General features: G+C 45.2%; 1 protein-coding gene across 8 annotated transcripts in view; it reads left to right on the top strand.

The window, feature by feature from the left end:
- Positions 1-26,512, top strand: part of MARCHF8 (membrane associated ring-CH-type finger 8) — an 85,759-nt gene that overhangs the window by 12,676 nt on the left and 46,571 nt on the right. Inside the window, exon 1 of one of the 8 annotated variants that reach the window (XM_084904746.1) lies at positions 5,574-5,737. The exons of 6 other annotated variants lie outside the window; for them this stretch is intronic. The gene's annotated coding sequence lies outside the window, so the exon portion shown is untranslated. Of the gene's footprint in view, positions 1-5,573; positions 5,738-26,512 lie in introns of those variants that run through there. One more of the 8 variants, XM_084904740.1, reaches the window with a different exon arrangement.

Consider the following 26,512-nt stretch of genomic DNA (forward strand, 5'->3'; position numbering starts at 1 on the left):
TTAAAGTAACAATTGTGCTGCACTGGGCTGGGACGGGTGTGTAGAGACCCAGGACCAGCACGGCCTGGGGATTCACCCTTAGTTCTTGGTGCACTTATTCTCATCACATTTGCCACATCAAAAGTATTTATAAGTTCCCCTTCACTGCTGCAGGCCTGGAGCCCCTGCAGTCTCCTGTAGGCACTCCTCTGCTGGGGATTCTCCGAGTTCTCCTCCTGGCGCCTGCACCAGACCACATTGTCAGGATGGGCAGTGACCTTGGAGACTGCACGTTTAAAAATGCAGCTGGTGAGCCTCATTGGATGTTCAGTCCTTTCCTGACGTCTCCGCTTGCTCATGGCTAAAACCAATTGTCTCTTCTTCGCTAAGTCTGGGGCATCATTTTTTTCTGGAGCTTTTCCAGAGAAGGCTAGTTTGTACAAGTTGACCCCGGCTCCCCATGGCTGCTGAGCTGTGTTGCTGGGCCACTCCTGTGGCTTGCTCCAAACTGCCTGTTACGGCTTTTTGATGTAGGTGTCTTGTTGAACTCAGTGGTACAATTTTCCAGATCACCTGAGCTCAGTGTTCCAGGAATGTTTCTTGTGGATTATGTGCACCCTCTTAGTGTAGTTGAGTCTTGCATTGTTTTGATCCTTTCTTGGCTGGTGTTAACTCTTCGGGCTGGGTGACTATTTAAGGATAAACCTCGATCCCTGTGTTTGAGTTGCTGTGCAGGGGCTGTCCCCGGAGATGAAGTTGTTCCCAGTAGGGTCTGGTGCCTTTAGGAATCCCCGGTGCACTTGTGTTGCTAGTCCGGTTGTGCTCTGGTGTGGTCTGAAGCCCATTGATTGTGTTGGTTCTGGTTTCACTTGGCAGGTTCAGGTACAGGTCACTGTCAGGTGTGTGTAACCAGCCTTGCCCTACCTGTCTGCAGCTACTCTACTAGCTATGCTACTCACTGTTTGTGGCTCTGTCTCCTTGGCTTGGGAGTGCGTGGGAGGATCCAAGCGGAGGATCAGCTTCCTTTTCTTAGAGCTGGGGCAGATCTGTAAAAGGTCTGCGGTTTCCTGTGTTTGCCTCCACCTGTTGGTGGCTCTCCTCCCCCTGAGGTTGCCTAGTCTTTTTCCAGAGCCATCTGTAGAAAGACTGTAAATTGGGCCCAGCTTAGCCACAACCCACAAACCCTTCCACAGTTCACTAGCTTGGTAGGGTGGGGTGACTGGGGTTGGGATGACAGGATCAGTAAGTCCCCTACTTGGTTGTCTCTCTGTCAGGCTCCCCGTAAGGGGAAAGTGGCTCATACTTCTTGGCTTGAGCTTCTCCAGGGGGAGTGCACTGCAGGGTCAGGTTGGGTGCTGCCAGCTGCCCCCTCTGCAGCCAACACAACAGGAGGCCACTGGGCTCGGGAGGGCAGATCCTAAGAGTCTCCACTGAGGGTGATGCCTGCAGTTTTGCAGGAGGGGGACGCAGCACTTCATCCAATCCTGACCATTGTCCCAGCTCCGCGAAGCACTGCCTTTCCCCGTGGACCATTGTCCCGGCTCCGCGAAGCACTGCCTTTCCCTGTGGACCATTGTCCCAGCTCTGCGAAGCACTGCCTTTCTCTGTGGAGCTGGTCTCAGCAGGGTGTGGACTTTGGAGGGCGGATCTAAACCGTCTCCCATTATGGGTAAGCCTGTAGGAGGGGGGTGGGATTCTTCTCCTTCCCTGGCAAAAGCCTCCAAGGGAGGCGTGCACCGAACGTCCTAGCTCTGAAAAGCTGCCGGATTCCCTACGGGAATGAGCTTAGCAGGGCGGGCTCCCTGGCAGCCAAAAGGCAGGTCACATTAATCTGTTGAGGAATAGTGTGGGTTGAGCTCCCAGAGGAGATTGGAGTGACCCCCACCACACATGATGTATCCACACGACCCAGCACCCATCTGCCTGCTTCCCAGTAGACGTGCTCAGAAAGTCCCAGCTCTGTGTGGCACTCTTATCCCTCCGTGGGACTGAACGCAGCAGGGCAGGCCCACAGGTAGTGGAAGGACAGGCCAGGTGATTGAGCAGTTGGTGGGGGAGCAGGCTCTGCAGGGGAGGCGGGGAAGCATGGGCCCCTTTCTGAAGCTCCACAGTTCAGTCACCGTGTAGTCTCAGCCAAGAGCTTCAGAAAAAGAGCTCCCCAGGGTCCCTGCTGGGTGCAGCTAGCAGAGCCTCCTCTGCAGGACCTGAGCAGGCAGAGTGGTGTCCCCAGTAGTTGGAGGACCTGGCAGTGCACTCCCCAGACTGGTGCTGTAACAATAGGAGAGCTTGACCCCAGGAAGGTGGCCTCTGGGTCTCTAACATACTCCCCTTTCTCCCACCAGACTGAATCCCCACTGACTTTCAACACCAGATGCACTGTGGGCTGCTCTTCAGTCTCTTGCTCTGGTTGGGAATCCCTGTGCGGGTTGAGACCTCATGCTCCTGGGAGGAGGGAGTTTTGTATCCCAGATATCCCTTTGGCTTCCACTGTATGTGGGTGTTATGTCCAGCCCTTTCTGCATCTTCACCCTTCTTACCATCTCTCTGTGGCTTCTTCTGTAAATCCTTGGTTATAATATTTCAGTTCAGCTAGCCTTCAGTTAGTTATTCAGGTTGATTACTCTATAATTTAGCTGTAAATCTGATTTGGTGCTGGGAGCAGGTGAGTGTAGCATCCACATACTCTGCAGCCATCTTGGAATCCCTGCTCTATTATTCTGAAGGTGTGTATTACTGTTTGGTGTGCATTTGTTCATGGCGCACAATCTTATGTGGGAAGAGCCTTTGGGAAGTGATTGACACCACACTACCGCTTGGCTAATGTTTCTCAAGAAGCTCCATGCCATAAATGAATTCCTTCACTGCTACTCCCAGAAGGATTAGATTGAATTCAGGGTAGTTGATGTAGAAGGTAATACTCTAATACTATAGCTTGATTTTTAAGTTGAAATGACTTTATTTTATGCTAGGAGGGCACATACAGTAAACCTTTAAATTTCTCTTGATTTCTTAAAACCTTTTTTTTTTTTTTTTTTGCAGAAAGGCTAACTTTCATATCAAAGCACTAAAATTTTGAGGACTTACTGGAAGTCTTAAGTTTGTTAATTTGGTTGTGATGAAGTGAGGAATGTTCTAGTACTTCTCCAGGTGGCACAGTGATTAAGGATATCGGCTTTGGAGTCAGCTCAGCACTTACTGTGTGACCTCAGGCCTGGGGATGATAACAATTACACTGTTTCATAGAGTGGTTGTGATCATGTGAGTTTTTTTTTTCACATGTTAAACTGAAAATATTTGTTTTAATCATAAGACTTAACAAATTATGTCAATTCTGTTATTAATGCAGCATCTTATACAACTCGGTGTAGTTCTGAGGGCATCAGACTGGAGAGTCAGAAGCCTGAGTCTCCCGCCTTGCTTTCTTTATGAACATCTGCTTGACGTCTAACAAGCAGCCTTGCTTCATCTCTCTCTGCCTGAGTTCACTCATTTGTAAAATTGAGGCTGGGTTTGAGTGGTTCGTCTCTAAGATTCCTTTTAGTTATTCCATGAATCATAACTGAGCTAACCAGACACAGTTCGTGAGGAGAGCATATTTTACAACCCAGGGGAGAAAAAGGCTTGGTGTGTGGAAGGTAAAATTGAGAATAATTAGATTTGTCTTGCTTCTAATATATGGCAAAATAAACAATAATGGATTGACTCAGCCTGGACACATTCTAATACTACTGTCCAACACAGAAATGGGCCACCTTAAATGCTGTATTCTCTTAAAACTGAAAGGACAAAAGTCAGGGTTGTACAGGCAAATGATGCTTCAGAGTAAGGTCCAAGTTATTTAAGCCTTAGCTAGGCCTGGTGCTGGATAACTTCTCTAACCTTCTGGCCTCTCGTGGGTGGAAATCATGGCATGATAAAGCTATTAAAGTAATCAAGGAAAAAACCATATTGCATTGTGGTCACTAACTTTAAATGAATCATAACAATGATAATTCATAGATTAAACTAGAGGCCTGTTGCACGATATTCGTACAATAGGTCCCTGGCTTCACTTCCAGCCCCCCGGGAGCCGGCAGGTCCCCTCTCCCTGGCTGCCCCAGAGCCAGCACGTCCCTGCTCCCAGGCCTCCCGGAGCCGGCAAGCCCTCGCTTCTGTCTGGGGCACCACTCCAGTAGCTCCCTCCAGCTCCCTCCGCCACCCTGCTTCCCCTCATAGTGGGCTTAACACTGCTCTGTGCGTGCATATGCAAATTAACCTCCATCTTTATTGGGTTAATTTGCATACTCTGATTGGCTGTGGGTGTGGTGGAGTGATGGTTAATTTGCATGTTTCTCTTTTATTAGGTAAGATTCTTTTTTATCTGTAATTTTTTTGATTGAAGTGCAGACTAACTACTCTGTTCTTAGTTTTGAAAATGTTTCTCTTCTTAAGTCTTAGTTTTTGATGATATACCTGGGAAAAGCAGCACTATTACTTTCTTTGTTTTGAGTGATCTTTCGATGCTTGCCACTTTTATTTTAAGCAAAGCCGGGAACTGTGAGTTTGGGCTCTTAGGTCCTGTAGAGATAAGCAACTCAATGTGTCATTGGCTGTGTGGATGCATTGCCAACTTCTCTGTGGAGATGTTTACCAGCCTGGGTGGTTTTGATAATATTATCTTCTTACACTGTCTGCTCGGAAGCAGTCTTGGAAGAAATATATGATGTGTGGGGGAGCAAACCCTTGGGGGGAAAGGTATTCTTATTACTTTTATTAAATTATAATGCTCTTCCCTCCCCCGCCCCCCAGTTCGTAGTGTGTGTGTGTGTGTGTGTGGTGTGTGTGTGTGGTGTGTGTGTGTGTGTGTGTGTGTGTGGTGTGTGTGTGTGTGTGGTGTGTGTGGTGTGTGTGGTGTGTGTGTGTGTGTGGGTGTGTGTGTGTGGTGTGTGTGTGGTGTGTGTGGTGTGTGTGGTGTGTGTGTGGTGTGTGTGTGTGTGTGGTGTGTGTGGTGTGTGGTGTGTGTGGTGTGTGGTGTGTGTGGTGTGGGTGTGTGTGTGTGGTGTGTGTGTGTGGTGTGTGTGTGTATGTGTGTGTGTGTGGTGTGTGTGTGTGGTGTGTGTGGTGTGTGTGTGTGTGTGGTGTGTGTGTGTGTGTGTATGTGTGGTGTGTGTGTGTGTGTCCCAGGCCTCTTACCCACCGGGTGCCCTGTTCCTGAGGAGTAGGGATCAGACTCGAGTGAACTGGTGGGTAAATCAGGTTATGGCGGCTTCTCAACCTTAGCACTACTGCCATCTGGTAATGGGTAGCTCTTTGCTGTGGGGCTGTCCTGTGCCATGTAGTATGCTTAGTAGCATCCCTGGTCTCTTCCTGCTAGTGCCAGTAGCCCTCCCCCCCAGTTATGCCAACTAGAGACCGCCCAAGACATTGCCAAAGTCCCCTGGGCACCAGAATCACCCAAGTTGAGAGCCACTGGCATGGATGCCTCTGGCCAGTCCTCTGCCATAGTGCAGTCATCGCACTCTCTGCTTTCTCCATGTGCCAGCCCGTCACAGCCTCCTCCCCAGTGTGCTCTGCTCAGCTAATGAGGTGGAAGGTTGCCAGGAGGAAGGTGGAATCAGCGGGGAGTAGGGCAGAGCAGCAGTCAGCTGTGATCTCGGGCAGTGGCTGGCACTGCAGCACACGGTTGGTGTGTTTTGGTGGCAGCTGATGATTAGATTCGAATGTTCTTTGACACGAAGTGAGCTGACAGAGGCACTGGTGGTCCTAGCACACAGAACAGGTATGCGGCATCTGCATGTTGTCTGAGCCTGCTGGGAGTCTGGGGTTTGGAAAGGAAGCTCCAGGGATGTTTTCTCCTTAATATTTTTTTATTTGAAAGGGTAAGGACTGTGGTCGGCAAACTGTGGCTCGTGAGCCACATGCGGCGGCTCTTTGGCCCCTTGAGTGTGGCTCTTCTACAAAATACCACGGCCTGGGCGAGTCTACAATATTTTGAAGAAGTGGCATTAGAAGAAGTTTAAGTTTTAAAAATTTGGCTCTCAAAAGAAATTTCAATTGTTGTCCTGTTGATATTTGGCTCTGTTGACTAATGAGTTTGCCGACCTCTGGGCAAGGAAAACAAAAACTGCTTCTTAATTAACTTCCATGTCCGTTTAGATTTCATTTTTGAGGTGACTTTAGTAGTTAGAGTCAATGTGTGTTTTTTTTTTTTACATGAGTGAAATGAGATGGGAGAATTTGTAAGTATAAGTGGCAAATATTTAAATAGTGCACCTGGGGATGACGCCATAACCTAAGAAATGCTCAGAATGCTCAGGGAGTGAGGCAGGTACCTGGGCTTGGTCCACCATGTCAGGGAGGGCAGGGGCTGGTGGTGAGGGACGGGCAGGGGGATCTCATGGGTAAACTCGGGGCTTAGAATAGGTGTTCACAGGCCTGTTAACATTCATTTTCAAACAATCAAGGCTTGTCATTAGTACTTTCATTCTGGGATTTATATATTTTTTTAACCTAGTCACGGTCATCCTGAATGCTGTTTATTTTATAAACCTTACTTTCTTAACATTTATTGTATAACACTGCTCACTTCAATAGCTTAGTGACTGCATCCTGCATTTTATGTTACATTCTAATTTACTTAACCCTTTTCCTATTGCTTAATGTAGAACTTATTTTAAACAATTTTGCTACTGCAAATATTCTTTGATGGATATATTTGCATACATTTTAATCCGTAGTTCAGACAGTTTCGGATAGTGTCATGAACTAGAGTCACTGGGTGAGATGGTGGATATTTTTTTAAATTTAAATTTATTGGGCTGACATTGGTTAATAAAATCATATAGATTTAAGTGTGCAACTTTATAATACATTATCAGTTTTTGCATTGTGTGTGTACCACCCAGAGTCAAAACTAGGAAAGTTGCCACCTTTACCCTTTATTGTTAAGGCTCTTGATTCCTGTTACTGAACTGCTCTACTGAAAGGTTCCGGCTAACACCTTTATTAGCAGTGTTTAGTGACCCTTTACGACATTCTTGCCAAAGTTGGGTGCTATTTAAAAAAAAAGAAAGAACGGATTTAACAGAGGTAAAACATCTCATTTTTGTCTTTCTTTGCCTTTTAAATTATTGGTGAAGTTGATTTTTTGTTGTTTTCCTTTAAAAATCCATTAGTTTCTTTTGTAAATTAGCTCTGCATGTCTTTTTCTGCTTAATTTTTGGGGTTTTTACTGTTTTGTTGTTTTTTTTTTCTGATTCTTTTGTACAGTTTATAAATACACATTTTGTTTTTATGTTCAGTTTATTACTTAGTTTTTTTTTTTTACAGCTTCCATTCAGTATTATTATGTATTAGCTCAGGTATACAGCATAGTGCTTAGACAGTCATGTATTTTACAAAGTATTCCCCCTGCTATTTCTATTGGGTCGGCAACTAAGTAATTGCGGATTTTTAAAGACAATTTTTTCATGGAACTAAATAACTTTATTCTGTAATGTATTGCCCATTTTGATCAATGACCTTTTGCCATCTTTCAGGCAGCATCATAATCCCACGTTCAAAAAACTTCTGGTTTTTATTAGCAAAAAACTGAATCAGGTACGATTTGACATCATCATCATTATTGACATTTTTACCATTCAAGGAGTTTTGTAAAGATCGAAACAAAAAGTAATCAGATGGTGCAAGGTCAGGACTATATGGTGGATGTGGCAAAACATCCCAGCCAAGCTCCATTAATTTTTGCCGAGTGACCAAAGATGTGTGTGGCCTTGCATTGTCATGATGGAATACAACACCTTTTCGATTTGTCAATTCAGGCCGCTTTTCTTCAACTGCATTGTTTAATTTCGTTAGTTGTTCAATGTAGACATCAGAATTCATCGTTCGGTTGGGTGGTAAGAGTTCAAAGTAGACAATTCCTTTGTAATCCCACCAAACTGATAACAAAACCTTCTTTTGATGAATATCAGCTTTTGATGTTGTTTGAGTTGGTTCACCTGGCCTGCTCCACGATCTTTTCCGCTTGATATTGTTGTAAACAACCCATTTTTCATCGCCAGTTATCAGTCGTTTTAAAAATGGATCATTTTCATTACGTTTCTTTAGCAAATCGCAGCTGCTAATGCGTTGCGTTAACTGTGATTCTTTCAGTTCGTGAGGAACCCATGTATCGAGTTTTTTTTTAACATAGCCAAGTTGTTTTAAGTGATTTTCAGTGCATGTATGTGATACATGAAGCTTCTCTGCAATCTCACGTGTTGTACTGTGACAGTCCGAATTGATTATTGCTTTGATTAGGGCGTCATCAACTTCAACTGGACGACCAGAGCGTTTTTCATCTTTGAGTGAAAAATCACCAGAACGAAATTTGGCAAACCAATTTTGACACTGCCATTCTTTTAAGGCTTCGTCACCATAAACAGCACATAACTTTTTATGAGCTTGCGATGCGTTTTTCCCTTTGCGGAAATAAAAAAGCAAAATATGACGAAAATGTTCCTTTTGATTTTCCATTTTTCAACGAACGCCAAACGAAAACTACAAAACAGATCAAAAAACTTTTTTTTACTGATTAACAGCTGAATAGCCAACTATCAAATAACAAAATGTGTTTTACATTTGTACTACGTCTGCAAACCTAAAAATTCAACTGAAGCCATATATGTGTGAAACCCGCAATTACTTAGTTGCCGACCCATCTGGCACTATTCATACTTATTACTGCATTACTGTGCTTTTCTTTATACTTTATATCCTCATGACTATTTTGTAACTTCCAATTTGTACTTCTTAATTCATTCATCTTACTGCCAAACCCCTTGTCCCTCGGGCATCTATCAGTCTATTCTCTGGTTTATGGATCTGTTTCAATTTTGTGTGTTTATTTTTTTCTTTAGATTTTATCATATGGTATTTGTCTTTATCTATCTGACTTATTTCACTTAGCATAATACCATTTAGGTCCAGTCACGTTATTACAAATGGTAAGATTTAATTCTTTTTTTATGGCCAAGTAATATTCTGTCGTATATATGTATTACATTTTTATCCACTCGTCTATTAATGGGTACTTGTGCTGCTTCCATATCTTAACTATCTATCGTCTATATGTATAAAAGCCAAGCGACTAGAATGCTGGAACGACAGGAACAACCGGTTGGTATGATGTGCACTTTAGCCGACCACTGGCCCAATGGGGAGGCAGCCCCTTCCCTCCTCCCCCCACCCTGGCTGGCCCAACCCCTGATCGCTCCCTCTCACCCTGACTGGGGGCAGGGCCAGCTGGCCAACCACCTGCGGCCTTTCTCCCCAGCGGCCCTATCCTCGATTGCCCCCCCACCTCTATTGGGGGCAGGGTCAACTGGCCAAGCGCCCATAGCTTCTCCCACTGGACATGGCCCCTTCCCCAGGTTGGCCCCACCCGGATTGGTTTCCCCAACCCTATCAGGGACAGGGCTGGCCGGCCAACCTCCTATGGCCCCCCCCCAGCCGCCCTGCCCCTGATCACCCCACCCCAATTGGGGGTGGGGTTGGCTGACCTCCTGTGGCACCCCTCTAGCTGGGCCGGCCTCGATCAGCCCCCATCAGGGCGGGCTGGCTGGACCCAACCCGGGCACAAATTCATGCACTTGGCCTCTAGTCCTATATAATAAAAAGCTAATATGCAGATTGTTCGGGAGTTGGACCGGGAGTTCAACCAACCGCCCGTGGCCCCTCCCCCCGGACAGCCCGGCCCCCACCAATGCATAAATTCGTGCACAGGGTCCCTAATTGTAAATAATGCCACAATGACCACAGAGAACTTATATTTTTTTGAATTAATGTTTCAGCTTTGAATATATACCCAGAAGTGGAATCGCTGGGTCAAAAGGCAGTCCCATTTTTAATATTTTGTAGAAACTCTACACTCCCTTCCACAGTGGCTACACCAATCTGCATTTCTAGCAATAGTTCACCAGGGTTCCCTTTCCCCATATCCTTGCCAACCCTTGATGTTTGTCAGTATATTGATGACAGCCATTCTGACAGGTGTGAGGTGATATCTCACTATGGGTTTAATAGGCATTGCTTTATGATTGGTGTTTTCAGATGTTTACTGGCCATCTGTTAGTCTGCTTTAGAGAAGTGCCTATTCAGGTCCTCTGACCGCCTTTTAATTGAATTGTTTTTTGGTGATGAGTTGTATGAATTCTTTATAAATTTTGGATATTAACTCCCTGTCTGATGTATCACTTGCGAATATCTTCTCCCATTCAATAGATGGAATTTTCAGAAGCCCCTTTGCTGTACAAAAACATTTTAGTTTGACGTAGTCCCATTTTTTGTGGTTGTTGTTCCCTTGCCTGAGAGATACAGCGGAACAGATATTGCTACGAGAAATGTCAGATGTTTTTCTGGCTGTGCTTTCTTCTAGGGGTTTTATGCTTGCGAGTCTTACATTTAGTTTTTAATCCATTTTGCATTTATTCTTGTATATGGTCTAATTTCATTTTTTTCATGTGTCTGTCCAAAATTCCCAGCACCATTGATTGAAGAGACTGTCTTTATCTGATTGTATGCTCTTGCTTCCTTTGTCATATACTAATTGACTGTATATGTGTGGGTTTATTTCTGAGCTTCTCTTGTGTACCATTGCTGTGTGTGTGTGTGTGTGTGTGTGTGTGTGTGTTTTAATGCCAGTACCATAATGCTTTAATTTCTGTAGCCTTAAAATATATATAGTTTGATATCTTGTAGTGTGATATCTCCAATTTTGTTTTTCTTACTCAAGATTGGTGTAGCTATTTATGGTCTTTTGTGATTCCAAGTAAATTTTTGGATTATTTGTTGTAGTTAGGTGAAATAATCCATTGGTATTTTGAGAGGAATTGCATTGAATTTTTGAGATTACTTTGTGTAGTATGGACATTTTAATGATGTTAATTTTTCTTATCCACAAGCATAGTATATGCTTCCATTTGCATTTTCTTCAGTTTCTTATAAATTATTATTTTTTTATTCCTTTTTCTCCTTGCCTCATTCCCTTACTATTTAAATATATCTTGGCATATTAGCATATCTGAGGCATTTAAAAATATTTTTGTTGGCTTTAAAGAGGAAGGGAGAGGGAGAGAGAGAATCAGAGAATCATTGATCGGCTGCTTCTAGCACGTCCTCTTTTGGGATGGAGCCTGCAACCAGGACAAGTGCCCTGACTGGGAATTGAACTGTGACCTTCTGGTTCATAGGCCGATGCTCAACCACTGAGCCACACCTGTTGGGCAGTGAGGCATTTTTTTATATTAAAGAACAGAAACTCACTTAAGTGAATCTTTTAAAAAGTGTTTCTTTTAAGGCCACAGAGAGACTGGAGCTGAAAAGCCATGAGGATCTGACACCGTCTAGGGACCAGATACACTATGCTCGTTGCATCTCTGCTCTTCTCTTCCAGTCTGCTTCATGTTTCCCTTGAGCCAGAGCCTTCTTCATCCTCTGTGGTATCTTTTTACTATTTCATGTCTTCTGTTCATGGTTCTCAACTCCTCAGACCTTGGCCTTGCTTATGAATCTTTGAGGATCTGTATTCTTTCACCTTCAACTCCCAATTCCCAATATGGATTCTGGCCCTGTGTGTCCAGATTTCACTTAACTAGTCTCTCCCCAGCCAGAGGATTAGCTATCTGTGGGCCTGAGGGCTCTCTGAGTGTTGGGTCAAGGAAGGCTCATGCAAACAAGACATGACTGACCACAGCCCCTCCCTCAGCTGGTGCCATGTGTGGCCTAAATACTTCTAAGCTGTTTAGTATTCTTTTTTGAACTAGGAACAATGTAAAAATAAAGGCTCCCTACCCTCGAAAGCAAGTTTGGGAAATTAAAAATTCTAATTCTGCTTATTCTTTTGTGAAAACTGTGATAAATGTAATGCACATTTGGAATTTTTTTGTTTTCTTTCTGGGAGTCTAGCCAAGAAAGAAATGTAGATTTCTAGTCATATTAATGGAGGTTTTTATCTCAGATATGATGTTTGTATTTACCGAAATGTAAGAGCATTTCCAGTGAACTGAAAACAATATTTTTTCTTTCTCCACTTTTTTTCTTTCTTTATTAAGGTATTACATATGTGTCTTTATCCCCCCATTATTCCCCTAACCCCCCACCCAACTTATGTCTCATCGCCCTGGTGTCTGTGTCCATTGAAAATAACTTTTGTATGAATCAATAATATTATGTTCTAGAATACAAAGTCAAATGAAAAATCATAGTATATTTTTGGATTGTAGACATTTAACTGTCATCTGTATACCACTGTACAGTTTGCAAAACACTTTCCACATTTGTTATATCATCTATACTAATAAAAGGGTAATATGCTAATTAGACCACATAGACTGGCCATTTTCTGGACGTCATTCTGGATGTCCTTCCTGACAAAGCTGGGGCCTGGGCAAAGCCGCCCGGGGTCCTGGGTGCCTGCGGCCCGCCAGAGGGAGGGAAGCCCGGGTCCTGGGTGCAGGCTGAGGTAGAGGCAGTTAGGGGCAATCAGACAGGCAGGTGAGCAGTTAGGGGCGATCAGGCAGGCAGGCAGAGGTAGTTAGGGGCGATCAGGCAGGCAGGCAGAGGTAGTTAGGGGCGATCAGGCAGGCAGGCAGAGGTGGTTAGGGGTGATCAGGCAGGTGAGCAGTTAGGAGCCAGCGGGTCCTAGATTGCGAGATGGATGTCAGACTGCCAGTTTAGGCCCAATCCCTCAGGGATTTCAGTGGGATTGGGCCTAAACCGGCAGTTGGACATCTCCCGAGGGGTCCTGGATTGTGAGAGTGTGCACCAGGCCTCTAGTTCTTTAAAAGAGTCCTAAAGTTAAAAACATAAAGGCACAGGATCATAAGAATCCCTGCTAATGCGGAAAGTAAGGAAGGCCTGGTCTTCAGAGCTTAATGATTCGGAGCAGAGTCTGTGACGAGGCTTGCTGCTTGCTGCCTTCTGGGCTAGCCCTCACCAGCGAGGAATCCTGAGCACGCAGTCCACTTCCCTGGATCTCAGTTTCTTCAGGGGTGAGGAATTAACAGCGGATCTGCCTCATGGATTACGAGGGTTGACTTAGTATATGCACAGTGTGTGGACCTGGCCTGGGGAGCAGTAAGCACTCAGGCTCAGGCTTGGGCTCAGGACGGTACAAGCCGAGGTCTCCGAGCAAGTTCCCTGACTCTCAATCTTGTAATCTTACACTGCGCTGGCTCCAATGGCCTTTTGAGTTTATGATACATTTAGTAACTAATGATTAGAACAAGGCAAAGTTTTTAATTTCTTTTCTAAAATTTATATTATTCCTAATTAATTGAAATTGCCAGAAAATTACTTTTTAAACCATACCTTTTATTTTTAAAGATACATTCACATGGAATTTTTAGTTGATTTAAAAAAAGCAAGAATTGTCAAAGCATGAATGAGGCTTTATTATGAACTAGAGGCCTGGTGCATGAAATTCGTGCACAGGGGTTAGGGGGTGGTGGTGTTCCTCAACCAAGCCTGTACCCTCTCCAATCTGGGACATCCCTTTCACAACCCAGGACTGTTGGCTTCCAACTGCTCGCCTGCCTGCCTTCCTGATTGCCCCTAACCTCTTCTGCCTGCCAGCCTGATCACCCCCTAATCAATTGCATACCAGCCTGATTGATGCCTAACTACTCCCCTGCCAGCCTGTTTGCCCCCAACTCCCCTCCTCAGCCAGCCTGGTCACCCCTAACTGCCCTCCCCTATAGGGTTGATCACCTCCAACTGCCCTCCCTTGCAGGCCTGGTGCCTCCCAACTGCCCTCCCTTGCAGGCCATCTTGTGGTGGCCATCTTCTGTCCACATGGGGGCAGGATCTTTGACTACATGGGAGCAGCCATTTTGTGTGTTGGAGTGATGGTCAATCTGCATATTACTCCTTTATTAGATAGGATAGAGACCTGGTGCACAGGTGGGGGCCAGCTGGTTTTCCCTGAAGGGTGTCCGGGATCAGGGTGGGTTTCCCTTGGGGCATGGGGCGGCCTGGGCATGGGGCCTGTGGTGGTTTGCAGGCCGGCCATGCCCCCCAGCGACCCAAGTGGAGGCCCTGATATCTGGAATTTACCTTCTACAATTAAAACTTTGTAGCCTGGAGTGGATCCAAGCCTCCTGCTCGCTCCATGGCTGCTGCTATTTCTGTTTGGATTTGTTTACCTTCTATAATTGAAACTTTGTAGCTTTGAGGGGAGGCGTAGGCTGGCAAGGGCAGGTGGAAAGCTTGGCTTCTTCCATTGCCTGGGAAACCAAGCCTCCCTTCTGCTCTCCGTGGCTGCAGCCATCTTGGTTGGGTTAATTTGCATACACACTCTGATTGGCTGGTGGGCATGGCTAGTGGGTGTGGCTTGTGGGTGTAGCAGAGGTATGGCCAATTTGCATATTACTCTTATTAGATAAGATTCTGTACTTAATACACATTTTCTTTGTTAGGCCTCAAAATGTCCTACTACATGTGTATTTTATTTCTTCAAAATGTAAGCTTTGTTTCTGGTACTATAGAATAGAAAAAAAATCAGTCAGTAGAGGAAGAGTGAAAGTTCCTTTGTGGTTTACCCCCATTGTCTTTCTGGATGCTTTCCAGTCTGGATTGTGAATAGTGGCTGTTACACACACACACAAACACACACACACAGTCTGCTGGTGCCAGAGGCCCAGCTGGGCGCTCCCACCCTGTGCCCAGCCTCAGGAGTGCCACCATTGCTGCCAGTGCAGTCATTGTGTTCACAGAGCAGCCGTGGAAACCCTCCGCGGGGACACCAGGATGGTCACCATCACCAGTTCTCCGCTCAGCTCTGTGGTTCCCAGTGGCGGCTGCTTGTGCTGCCAGGGTCGCAGGTGTTGTGTGCCACAGCGCCTTTTGGAAAGTGTCTTAACTCTGGGCAGCTCCCTGTCTCGGCAAAAACAGTGTGAACGCTGCCTCATTGACTTCTCTTAGCGGGGCCGCCTCTTCTGGCCCTCCATGCTCTTTGGAGCCATCCTGAAGCCACACCCAGCCCGGTCTGTCCTGTCTGCATTGGGTTTGCATCTTCTGTTCATAGTCAGACTTCTGACCTCACAGTTCATTGAAGAACTAGTTTTTTGTTTGTTTGTTTATTTTGTTTTAGTATAATTGTGCTGGTTTATTGTCTGAAGAATTGTACTGCCAAGGCCATTGTGGTAGCTAGAGACGTGTATAGGATAGAATAGGCAATGGATAGGAAGGATGAAGAAGAAGCACCTTTTGTTTAATGGTCATGAAGTATTTCTAGTGTCTAAATCTTGAAATATTCTGGGTCCATTATTCTGAAGTAGAAATAGAGCCCAGAATTGCCTCCTCCCATTCCCCCCCCACCCCACCAGTTACAAGTGAAAGAACATAAATTTTTAGATGTAGTAAGCATAAAAATACTTTATCATTAAAAACTAACAGTAAAAATAATTATCAGAGCAAAAGCTAACAAAATCAATATGTGGTAAAGGGATAACAAAGGCCCCTAGGGAACCACCTCCCCACGTCTCCGCCCCTTGCATTGTGACTGCTCGTTTCTCCCATGGAGCAGTAGGGGCTGTGTTCCCACCCGTGACTCTGGGCTTTGCCATGTGACTTGAACTGGCCAGTGGGGCACCAGCAGACCCGCTGCAAGCTGAGGCACCGTGTGCAGTGTGCCAGCCTCTGGGGTGCTGCTGCCAGCGGAGAAGCCTGGGAGGAAGGCCACATGGGAAGGGAGGCCCAGCTTTTCCTCACTGAGCTCAGTCCCCTCTGACCTGGGCCCAGTGCAGCATGGGTAAGTGAGATCAGGGCATCAGAAGAGCTGCCGAGCCGACCCATGGCATTGTGAGAAACAGGAAATCATTGCTGTTTGGGTAGTTTGTTTCCCAAACACATAGGACTGTCTTGTGATAAATGGCTGGAATCTGTGCCTGTCACTGTGATCATGGCTTCATTACCATGAACCTCCAAGGAGTCCCCAGTCCAGGGAGGGAGGCAGAAATGTCAGCAGGCCTGCTCCCTTCCATGTCGTGAATGCCCAGGAAGGCTGTGGGCAGCTGTGGCCTTGAGCTCTGCACCTGGAAGGTCGGACCTGTGGCCTGCAGGCAGCATTGGAGGGCACGTGGCGGGCCTGGGGGAAGCAGACTGTTTCTGTTCTCAGTGCGGTGTTTTCCGCCTCTCCTGTTACTCAGACCTGCGCTTCTGTGTCTCGTCAGTGAAATGGTAGAACCCCAACAACTCTCCTCTTTCCCTTTTGTTCTTGTACTTGTGCTGTTGGCAAGGGAATGTGCATGGCTATTCCATAACTTTCCTCAGCCTCAGAATCTTCTGGAAAATGTAAACATTAGGCCAGTAATCATGCATGGCTCCCCTAACTTACACACGTGCTGGAGTGGTTCTACTGAGTCTCCCTTCCTCACGGGAGAGGCCATGATGGCATGCGGGGTCGTGAGCTCAGTCCCGCCTGCCCCGCTTGTCTTCTCACTCACAGCTCCTCTCTGTGCTCCCTCCGTGGGACTCCTCATCGCACATACTGCCCTTCAGTCTGCAGCCTGTCTCCTCTCCTGCTGTGCCCTTGCCTTTGGCCAAGGACCTCAGCACCAAGCCCCATCAGTTTTCCTAGGGGCCTGTTCTCCTCCCACTGGGCAACATGGCTGGTCAGATCTGGAGTTCATTCTACTCCTCTTCTTGGCTCCAACCTTTGAAGTTGAACGTTGGAAAATTACCTTGAATAATATACTGAATAGTTTAAAAATATGGCTATAGTTTTATATAGTTACTAGAGGCCCAGTAACGAAATTTGTGCACTGGGGGAATGGGGGTGTCCCTCAGCCCAGCCTGCACCCTCTCTAATCTGGGACCCCTCGGGGGATGTCTGACTGCTGGTTTAGGCCCTCTCATAATCCGGGACTGCTGGTTCCTCACCACCCGCCTGCCTGCCTGATTTCTCCTAATTGCTTCTGCCTGCCAGCCTGATAGTCCCCTAACTGTTCCCCTGCTGGCCTAATTGATGCCTAACTGCTCGCCTGCCAGCCTGGTTGCCACCAACTGCCCTCGCCTGCTGGCCTGGTCACCCCAAACTGTCCTCCCCTGCTGGCCTGGTCACCCCAAACTGCCCTCCCCTGCAGGCTTGATCTCCCCCAACTGCCCTCCCCTGCATGCCTGGTTCCTCCCGACTGCCCTCCCTTGTAGGCCTGGTCACCCCCAACTGCCCTTCCCTGCTGGCTTGATCACCCATAGCTTGTGGTAGCCATCTTGTGACAACGTGGGGGCAGCCATCTTGTGGTGACCATCTTGTGATGACTTGAGGGCACGAGGGCCACCGAGGCTTTTATTAGTATAGATAATAGTTAAAAGATGAACTACGGTTTTAAAACACAATATCTTTCTGTGGCCTCTGATACAAAAGTTCAAGTGAACTTAAATTGATACATTTAACTACATGTTATCAATTGGACTCAGCTATTTTGAGGCATGTCTTACTACCTTAAAATATCCACTTTTGAAATATCTAAATTACTATCTCAAAATTTGATTAAGTAGATTAGTACTATACCAGTTACTTTGGTCAAATGTTCCTCCCTCTAGTCTAGACCAGTGTTTCCCAAACTTCTCTCATGATGAGAATCACCTGGTGGAGTTGTTAAACCACAGATTCCTGAATCCCACCTAAGAAGTGCTAAACTAGAATTTTTGGGAACATACAGGACTGTATACTTAATTAGTGCTCTAAGACAATTTTACCTATAAGTTCCCCAAAATTCTAGTTTAGCACTTCTTAGGTGGGATTCAGGAATCTGTAGTTTAACAACTCCACCAGGTAATTCTCATCATGAGAGAAGTTTGGGAAACACTGGTCTAGACAAAAGTGCAGCAAAAAGCCTGTATCTAATACTTTCATTGTGGAGTCAATCTTCATGGAATTTTAATTATTCATGGAGTTTTAATAATTACCATAGCAAAGTGAGCGATGCACCAGGTTTTATCTTTGTATAAAAGCATAAAGGAACAACAAATCGATAACCTCTCTTTCAAATTAATCAATAAATAAAGAATTAAAAAAAAAGAATTTAAACAGGTACTCAGTTACCATTAAAAAACAGAAGAAAACAAAAAAGAAAAAAAAAAAAAAGGAAAAAAAGAAAAGTAAAACCTGTTTAGTTCCCTGTGTGCGTTGCCGCGGCTTCCTGTCAGTGACGTGTCGGTGAGCCTGAGCCGCGTGTGACGCGGAGATAAAGGTTCCCTGCGCTGGCCCTGCTGAAAGAGTGAAATAACCATGCAGAGCACTCACAGCTTGTTGATACATTTTCCCCGTGTATTTTTCTTCCAGGTAGTATTTCTATACTTTTCAGTTTATTTCTCTTGCTTTGTTACCTGCTTAAAGAGTTTGACGAGAAAAAATATTCTGTTGTGTTCTAACTTAAATTGTAATGGCCAGAGAGTGAGAGAAAGCCACGAACAGTAGCCTGTTAATGGCTGTGGAGCAACTAACACAAGTCTGCTCCCGTGGGCTGATGGAAGTTTGGATTACCTTACGTGGCTGTTTCTGCGATTATCCAAAAGAGAGAATAGCAGGCATCCCACCCCAGGAGCCTCTGCTGCCGCCTTCTCCTCCTCCTCCTCCCCCTCCTCCTCCCCCTCCTCCTCCCCCTTCTCCTCCTTCTCCTCCTCTTCCTCCTCCTCCCCCCCTCCTCCTCCTCCTCCTTCTTCTCCTCCTCTTCCTCCTCCTCCCCCTCCTCCTCCCCCTCCTCCTCCCCCTCCTCCTCCTCCTCCCCCTCCTCCTCCTCCTCCTCTTCCTCCTCTTCCTCCTCCTCCTCCCCCTCCTCCTCCTCCTCCCCCTCCTCCTCCTCCTCCTCTTCCTCCTCTTCCTCCTCCTCCTCCTTCTCCCCCTCTTCCTCCTCTTCCTCCTCCTCCTCCTCCTCTTCCTCCTCTTCCTCCTCCTCCTCCTCCTCCTCCTCTTCCTCCTCTTCCTCCTCCTCCTCCTCCTCCTCCCCCTCTTCCTCCTCCCCTCCTCCTCCTCCTCCTCTTCCTCCTCCTCCTCCTCCTCCTCCTCCTCCTCCTCCCCCTCTTCCTCCTCCCCCTCCTCCTCCTCCTCTTCCTCCTCTTCCTCCTCCCCCTCCTCCTCCTCCTCTTCCTCCTCTTCCTCCTCCTCCTCCTCCTCCTCTTCCTCCTCCTCCTCCTCCCCCTCCTCCTCCTCCTCCTCCTTTTCCTCCTCCTCCTCTTCCTCCTCTTCCTCCTCCTCCTCCTCCTCCTCCTCCTCCTCCCCCTCTTCCTCCTCTTCCTCCTCCTCCTCCTCCACCTCTTCCTCCCCCTCCTCCTCCTCCCCCTCCCCCTCCCCTTCTTCCCCCTCCTCCTCCTCCTCCTCCTCCTCTATCCTCCTCCCCCTCCTCCTCCTCCTCCTCCTCCTCCTTCTCCTCCTCCCCCTCCTCCTCCCCCTCCTCCTCCTCCTCCTCCTCTATCCTCCTCTTCCTCCTCCTCCTCCTCCTCCTCCTCCTCCTCCCCTTCCTCCTCCTCCTCTTCCTCCTCCTCCTCCTCCTCCTCCTCCCCTTCCTCCTCCTCCTCCCCCTCCTCCTCCTCCTCCTCCTCTATCCTCCTCTTCCTCCTCCTCCTCCTCCTCCTCCTCCTCCCCTTCCTCCTCCTCCTCCTCCTCCTCCTCCTCCTCCCCTTCCTCCTCCTCCTCCTCCTTCTCCTCCTCCCCCTCCTCCTCCCCCTCCTCCTCCTCCTCCTCCTCTATCCTCCTCTTCCTCCTCCTCCTCCTCCTCCTCCTCCTCCTCCTCCTCCTCTTTCTCCTCCTCCCCCTCCTCCTCCTCCCCCTCCTCCTCCTCCCCCTCCTCTTCGTCCTCCTCCTCCTCCTCCTCATTTATTGTTCAAGGTAAAATTTTAAAGTATAACTCACAAGTGACCCAAATGCAGTAAAAAGGATCCTGTAGGCATCCCATTTTCACAGAGTTCCCTAATTTAAAATTCTTTATTGCTTAAAGTATTACATATAGTATTACATATGTCTCCTTTTTCCCCCACTGATCTCTCCCTGGCCACCCCCATCCCCAGCATTGGTCCTCTGCTTCTGTTCACACGTGAGCTTTCTAGGCTTGCCCGCCGCCTATCCGAGGCAGCAGACACTCGGCCTTGGGCTCTGCACCTATTTCAGAATATCTCGCAACTGCCCTGCTTCAGCTTTTCTCTCCCACCTCCCCCCACCCCCGTTGTCTAGAGCTGATATAAATTCTTTCAGAAAGGCTTACATTCTCTCCCCGACCCCTTAGTTGGTGTATAAAAATGCTCAACAACCCTAGGACACCAGACATGCCCTTCACCTGGCCATGGCCTTGGCGGCTCAGACTTCATGCCCAAGGACCTGCCTGCTCTCTCTCCCTAGCCCTGGCTTAATAAGTCCTTTCTTCTAAAACAGACTGTCAGCAGGGAAGTTACATTTTTGGTTTAATGTGTTTATATTTTGAATTTCATTTTACATTTATCTCTAGCATTTCTTATTTCTTTATGCAACGTTGTTCTTGCTTTTTAGTATCTGTAATCATGCCCTAAATTATTCTATGTAATTTTAAAAAATTATATTTATTAAATTGACTGGGTTGACATTGGTCAGCATATATGTTTCATGTGTGGGTTTCTTTGTTACAAGATATGTATATTGCATTGTGTGCCCACCACCCAAAGTCAGATCTTCTCCTGTTACCTTATATTAGGACCCCCTTTCCCCCCCCCCCCCTTTCCTCTGGCAACTGCTGTTTGTGTTCATAAGTTTTAGTTTTATATCCCACATGTGAGTGAAATCATATAATTCGTAGCTTTTTCTGACTGGCTTATTTCACTTAGCATAATGTTCTTTTCATCTTTTCTTATGGCTGAGTAGTATTCCATTGTGTACACATATCACATCTTCCTTACCCAGTCCTCTGCCACAGGACACTTTGGTTGTGTCCATGTCTTGGCCGCTGTGAATAATGCTCAGTGAACATAGGGGCACAAATGCCTTTGAGAATACATGATTTTGAGTTTTTCAGGTAGATAACTAGGAGTGAGAATGCTGGGTTGTCTGGTAGCTCTAGGCTTACTTTTTGAGGAATCACCAGACTGCTTTCCATAGTGGCTGCTCCAGTCTGCGTCCCACCAGCAGTGAATGCGGGCTCCCTTCCCCACAGCCTCGCCAACACTTGTTAGTGCTTGTCTTGTTGACAGTGGCCACTCTCCAGGTGTGAAGTGGTATCTCACTGTAGTTTTGTTTTGCATTTCCCTAATTGTCAGTGAGGTTGAACATCTTTTCATAAACTACTGGCTGTTCATATGTCTTCTTGGGAGAGGTGTATTTTCAGGTCTTCAACCCTCTTTTTGATTGGGTTGCTTGTTTGTTTGGTGTTGAGATTTACAAGTTTGGGAATTAAACCTTTGTCGGAGTGAATGTTTGCAAATATCATCTCCCATCTTGCTGACCATTTCTTTGATTTGTTGTCAGTTTCTTTTGCTGTACAGAAGCTTTTTAGTTTGATATCATCCCATTCATTTATTTTTGCATTTACTTCCTTTGCCTTTGGCGTTAAGTTCATAAAATGTCCAGTATGACCCAGGTCTGTAAGTTTGGTATCTATGTTATCTTATATGTAACTTATTGTTTCAGGTGTTACATTTAGGTCCTTGATCCATTTTGAATTAATTTTTGTACATGGGGACAGACTGTAATCCAGTTTCATTCCTTTGAATGTGGCTTTTCAGTTTTCCTGGCACCATTTATTGAAGAGAGACTATCTTTACTCTATTGTGCATGTGTCTGGCTCCTTTAGAATTGTGTATAAAAGATATAGTACCAAAGTCTTGTACTAAAAAACACTAGTTTTTTTTAAAAAAAAATCTTAATTCAGATTATTACAGATGTTCTCCTCCTCCCCTCCCATAGCTCCCTTGCACCCTGTTTCCCCTCTACCCCATGTCCTTCCCCCCTGCCACTGTCTTCATCCATAGGTGTAAGATTTTTGTCCTGTTTCTTCCCGCACCCCTCACACCCCCTTCCCCCCGAGAATTATCAGTCCACTCCCTTTCTATGCTCCTGATTCTATTATATCCACCAGTTTATTCTGTTCATATTTTTTTTATTGACTTGATTTTTAGATTCACTCGTTGATAGATACGTATTTGTTGTCACTTGGTTGTTCATAATTTTTTATCTTACCTTTTTCTTCTTCCTCTTCTTAAAGAATACCCTTCAGCATTTCATATGCCGTATTTTTCGGACCATAAGACGCACCAGTTTTTAGAGAAGGGAAATGAAGAAAAAAAGATTCTGAAACAAATAGTGTCCTAAAATATTTTATGTGCATTAAAACCCAACATCACAGTCATAAACACATGTAATCAACCCTGTAAACAGCAGCATTTAGAACCATTTAGAACCATTATTAACAAATACAGTCAGCAAAAGACAAAATGTACTGTAAAACACAATCACGAGAGACTTCAGTAATAAATTAGAATAAAGTTGAAGATTTATGGTAAAGGTTCTGCTGAGATCTACAGTACGCCTACCCAGTAGTCAAGCACGGCAACAGAGGGCGGAGAGGAATGATTGGGGGAATAGCCGCGGTATTCTTCCGGGCACGGAGTATGGGCCAGCAAGGGGTACAGGCGATGATTACGGTTTGGATTACGCAGTTACCGTACACCCCACCTGGGCTGACATGGAGATATGGCTGCAGCGAGGGCATGGAGGCTGACTACCATACATGGGAACTCCTCTACCACTTGGGGTTTACAGAGCGGGGCAGACACTCTGGGCACGGAGGAATGGACAGTGGCTGCAGCAAGCACACAGAGCCGGGCAAGTAAAAAAACTTTTTTTTTAAAGTATATGTGTAGGCTATATTTGGACCATAAGACGCAGGGACTTTTTCCCCCCACTTCTGGGGGAAAAAAAGTGCGTCTTATGGTCCGAAGAATACGGTAATCCTGATTTGGTGGTGGTGAATTCCTTTAGCTTTTTCTTGTCTGTGAAGCTCTTTATCTGACCTTCAATTCTAAATGATATCTTTGCTGGGTAGTGTAATCTTGCTTGTAGTTCTTGCTATTCATCACTTTGAATATTTCTTGCCACTCCCAGCTGGCCTGCATAGTTTCTATGGAGGAATCAGCTGACAATCGTATGGGTTTGCCCTTGTAGGAAACTGTTTTTCTACTGCTGCTTTCAAGATTCTCTTTGTCTTTTGCCATTGGCATTTTTATTATGATGTGTCCTAGTGTGGTCTTCTTTGGTTTCCTCTTGTTTGGAGTTCTCTGCACTTCCTGGACTTGTAAGTCTATTTCTTTCACCAGGTAGGGGACATTTTCTGTCATTATTCCTTCAAATAGGTTTTTAGTATCTTGCTCTCTTTCTTCTTCTGGCACCCCCATAATTCGGATGTTGGTACGCTTGAAATTGTCCCAGAGGCTCCTTACACTATCTCCATATTTTTGGATTATTTTTTCTTTTGTTTTTCTGGTTGTGTGTTTTTTTGCTTCCTCATATTTCAAATCTATGATTTGATTCTTGGGAACCTCTAGTCTACTGTTGAATTTCTGTATATTCTTTATTTCATACAGTGTATGCTTAATTTCTGACTGGTCCTTTTCCATTTTTTTGGCATTCTCATTAAGATCCTTGAAGATCTCATTAAGTTCCTCAGAGGTCTCACTAAGTTAAGTTTCTTGGAGGTTTCTAGAAGATTCTTGAGTTACCTTATAACTGTGGTTTTGAACTGTATATCCAGTAGTTTGCTTTCCTCCATTTCTTTCATTTGTGACATGTTTCTTTGTCTCTGAATTTTGATTGCTTCCTTGTGTTGATGAAATGGCTTTGTGTGGTAGGTATGTTATAGGGCCCAGTGGCTCAGCCTCCCCAATCACCTGAGGTGGACACTTCTGGTGCACCCCTTTGTGGACTGAGTGAACAGTCTTGTTGTAGTAAAGCTTTGATTGCTATTGGAATCACTGGGAGGAATTGACCTCCAGGTCAACTGGCTATGAGGACCCGCTGTGTCTATAATGGAAGAACTGCTGTGCTGAAGACACCCTGATGGTGCAGGATTTCCTTCAGTGGGGCTTTTGTGCTCACTGATTCTGCCTCTTGAATGTGTCACTTATGGATGTGAGGAGTTAAAATCTGGGATCATCTCACACTGACCACTAGTGATCCTGGATCTCCATGGAGGTGCAAAGTCAGCCTGAGGCCACCCATCAGGAGCTACAACAAAATCTGCAGATTTCTCCATTTTGTTTGGGGTTTGGAAGTTTTGGAGCTCTCTGACCAAGCTGCAGTTTGTTAGGTTAGACTGCAAAAGGACAGGCCATTCATATGAAAAAGCCGCTGCTCACAGCTTGGGTGGGGTTGTAAATTGGGTGGGGTGAGATCTCAGGGAATCACCAGGGCGTAGCAAACAGCGATGGCTGCCCGTCAGCTGTTTTCTGCATCTCTGCATCTCTGCATTCTTACACCCCTGCACCCTCGAGCAGTAACAATGATTCCTACGAGCACCTCTGCGAGAAAGCCACCCTCACTTTCCAGCCCGATGCCAGACAGTCCACTTTCTTCCCACAGGAGTCTGGGTCCCCAGAGTCTCACCGGAAACTGGAGTTCAGAGCAGTCAGGAGCTTGTATCTATGCTAGTTGATTTGGAAACAAAACAAAACAAAACAAAACAAACAAACAAACAAACAAAACACACAGCACACTCAGTTGCCAGCCCGATGCATGCGCCTCTGTACTTCTGCTCTTCTGAACCTCTGCACCTCCTACCCAGTCTCAATGTGCTTTTTTCTTTCCTTCTAGTTGTAGAACTTCTACTCGGCCAGCATTCCCATGGTTCTGAATGATAGTTGTTTTGTCTTTTAGTTGTAGTTTTGGGGGGTTGTGAGAGTTAGCATGTACAGGTGTGTACCTTATGGTGCCATCTTGGTTTCTCTCAAACACTAGTTTTTTGCTCTACTTCTCTACAGCCGTTGTCCTTTTCCAGACAGGCAGCTCACAGCTTTTTCTTTTTATTCAGATAGTGGCCTCCACGCTTTCAAATGATATATTTTTACTATTTCTTGATTTATAAATATTAAATAGCATCAGTTCTCTTGGTTTTATTCCTCAACTCTATTTTCCCCATCATCCTGTTTTGGTTATATTACAATGTGCTTATATCATTATTATGTTTATATCATTATCAACATTGGAGTATTATTTTAGAGCCAAATGATTACCTTCTGTTTTCTTTTGTTATTGTTAATTGCTTTATATTTTTACTTGTGTTTTTCTCAGACTTACCCTTAGTTCTTTAAGGTGTTCATGATATTACCTGTCACTTCATCTTCCTTGTTGAGACTTCTTTTATTTTAGACACCTGGCCCCTGCAAGTGTTCCATATGTCTACTCCATTCGGGGCTGATAGTCCCTCGGCTGTTACGCAGCTGCAATCCTGAAACTGCTTTGTGCCTCTCCTAAGTTATAATGACCATTTTCTGTGTTGTGTGTTTTTCCATTCCTTGATTTAGCCCTTTATTTTGTTAGAGTATACTTTCAAGAGTTTCCTTTAAAAATGTAACAGGAAATTTATTTTCTGACTTTACTCATACCTACCCCATGATACCATTCTCCTTTTTGACTTATTTGATAGCTTGGCTGGGTATGAAATATTCTCTCAGAATTTTGAAGGCAGAGTTTGAATTTCTCATTTGGACCTATTGATGCTGTTGAGGGATTTAATTCTCTTTCGCAGTGTAATTCCTCCTCCTGATCATCAGGCAGATTCTCCCCACTGAGAAATTTTATTTTTTGGATTTTTCTTTGTCCTTGGTGTCTTGGGATTTTGCCACAATAGCCTCCAGGTCTACTTATGTTGCAAATGAAAGGATACTTATTTTTAATGGCTGGATTATACTCCATTTTCTATAGGTGCCATAGTTTCTTTCTTTATTGATCCATCAGTGGACACAGATTGCTTTCATGTCTTGGCAATAGTGAACTTTGGAGTATAAATATCTTTTTGAGTTAGTGTTTTTGTTTTCTTCCAATAAATATCCAGAAGTGGAATTGCTGGATTATATGATAATTTCATTTTACATTTTTTTGAGGATCTTTCATACTGTTTTACATAGATACTGCATCATTTTACATTGCCACCAACATTGTATGAGAGTTTCCCTAGTCTACATCCTTGCCAACACTTTCTGTTTGTTTGTTTGATCTTTTTGATAATAGCTATTCTGGCAGGTGTGAAATAATACCTCATTGTGGTTTTGATTTGCAATTCCCTATTATTAGTGATTAGTGATTTTGAACACCTTTATGTGTCCCTCTTGGTTACTTGTCTGCCTTCTTTGGAAAAATGCCTGTTCAGATCTTTTGCTCATCTTTTAAAAGGATTGTTTGTTTCTTTGCTATTGAGTTGTTGTGTGAGTTTTTTATTTTAATTCATTGTGCAAGGTGCTTACTGGACCTTTCATTGTGGGGGCTTGCATCTTTCAGTTCCTGGGACTTACTTGGATTATTTATCTGAGTATTTCCTTCCCTCTGTGTTGTCTGCTCCTT

The sequence above is a fragment of the Pipistrellus hanaki genome (genome assembly GCF_964339955.1).
Source record: "Pipistrellus hanaki genome assembly, chromosome: 14".
Lineage (NCBI taxonomy): Eukaryota > Metazoa > Chordata > Mammalia > Chiroptera > Vespertilionidae > Pipistrellus > Pipistrellus hanaki.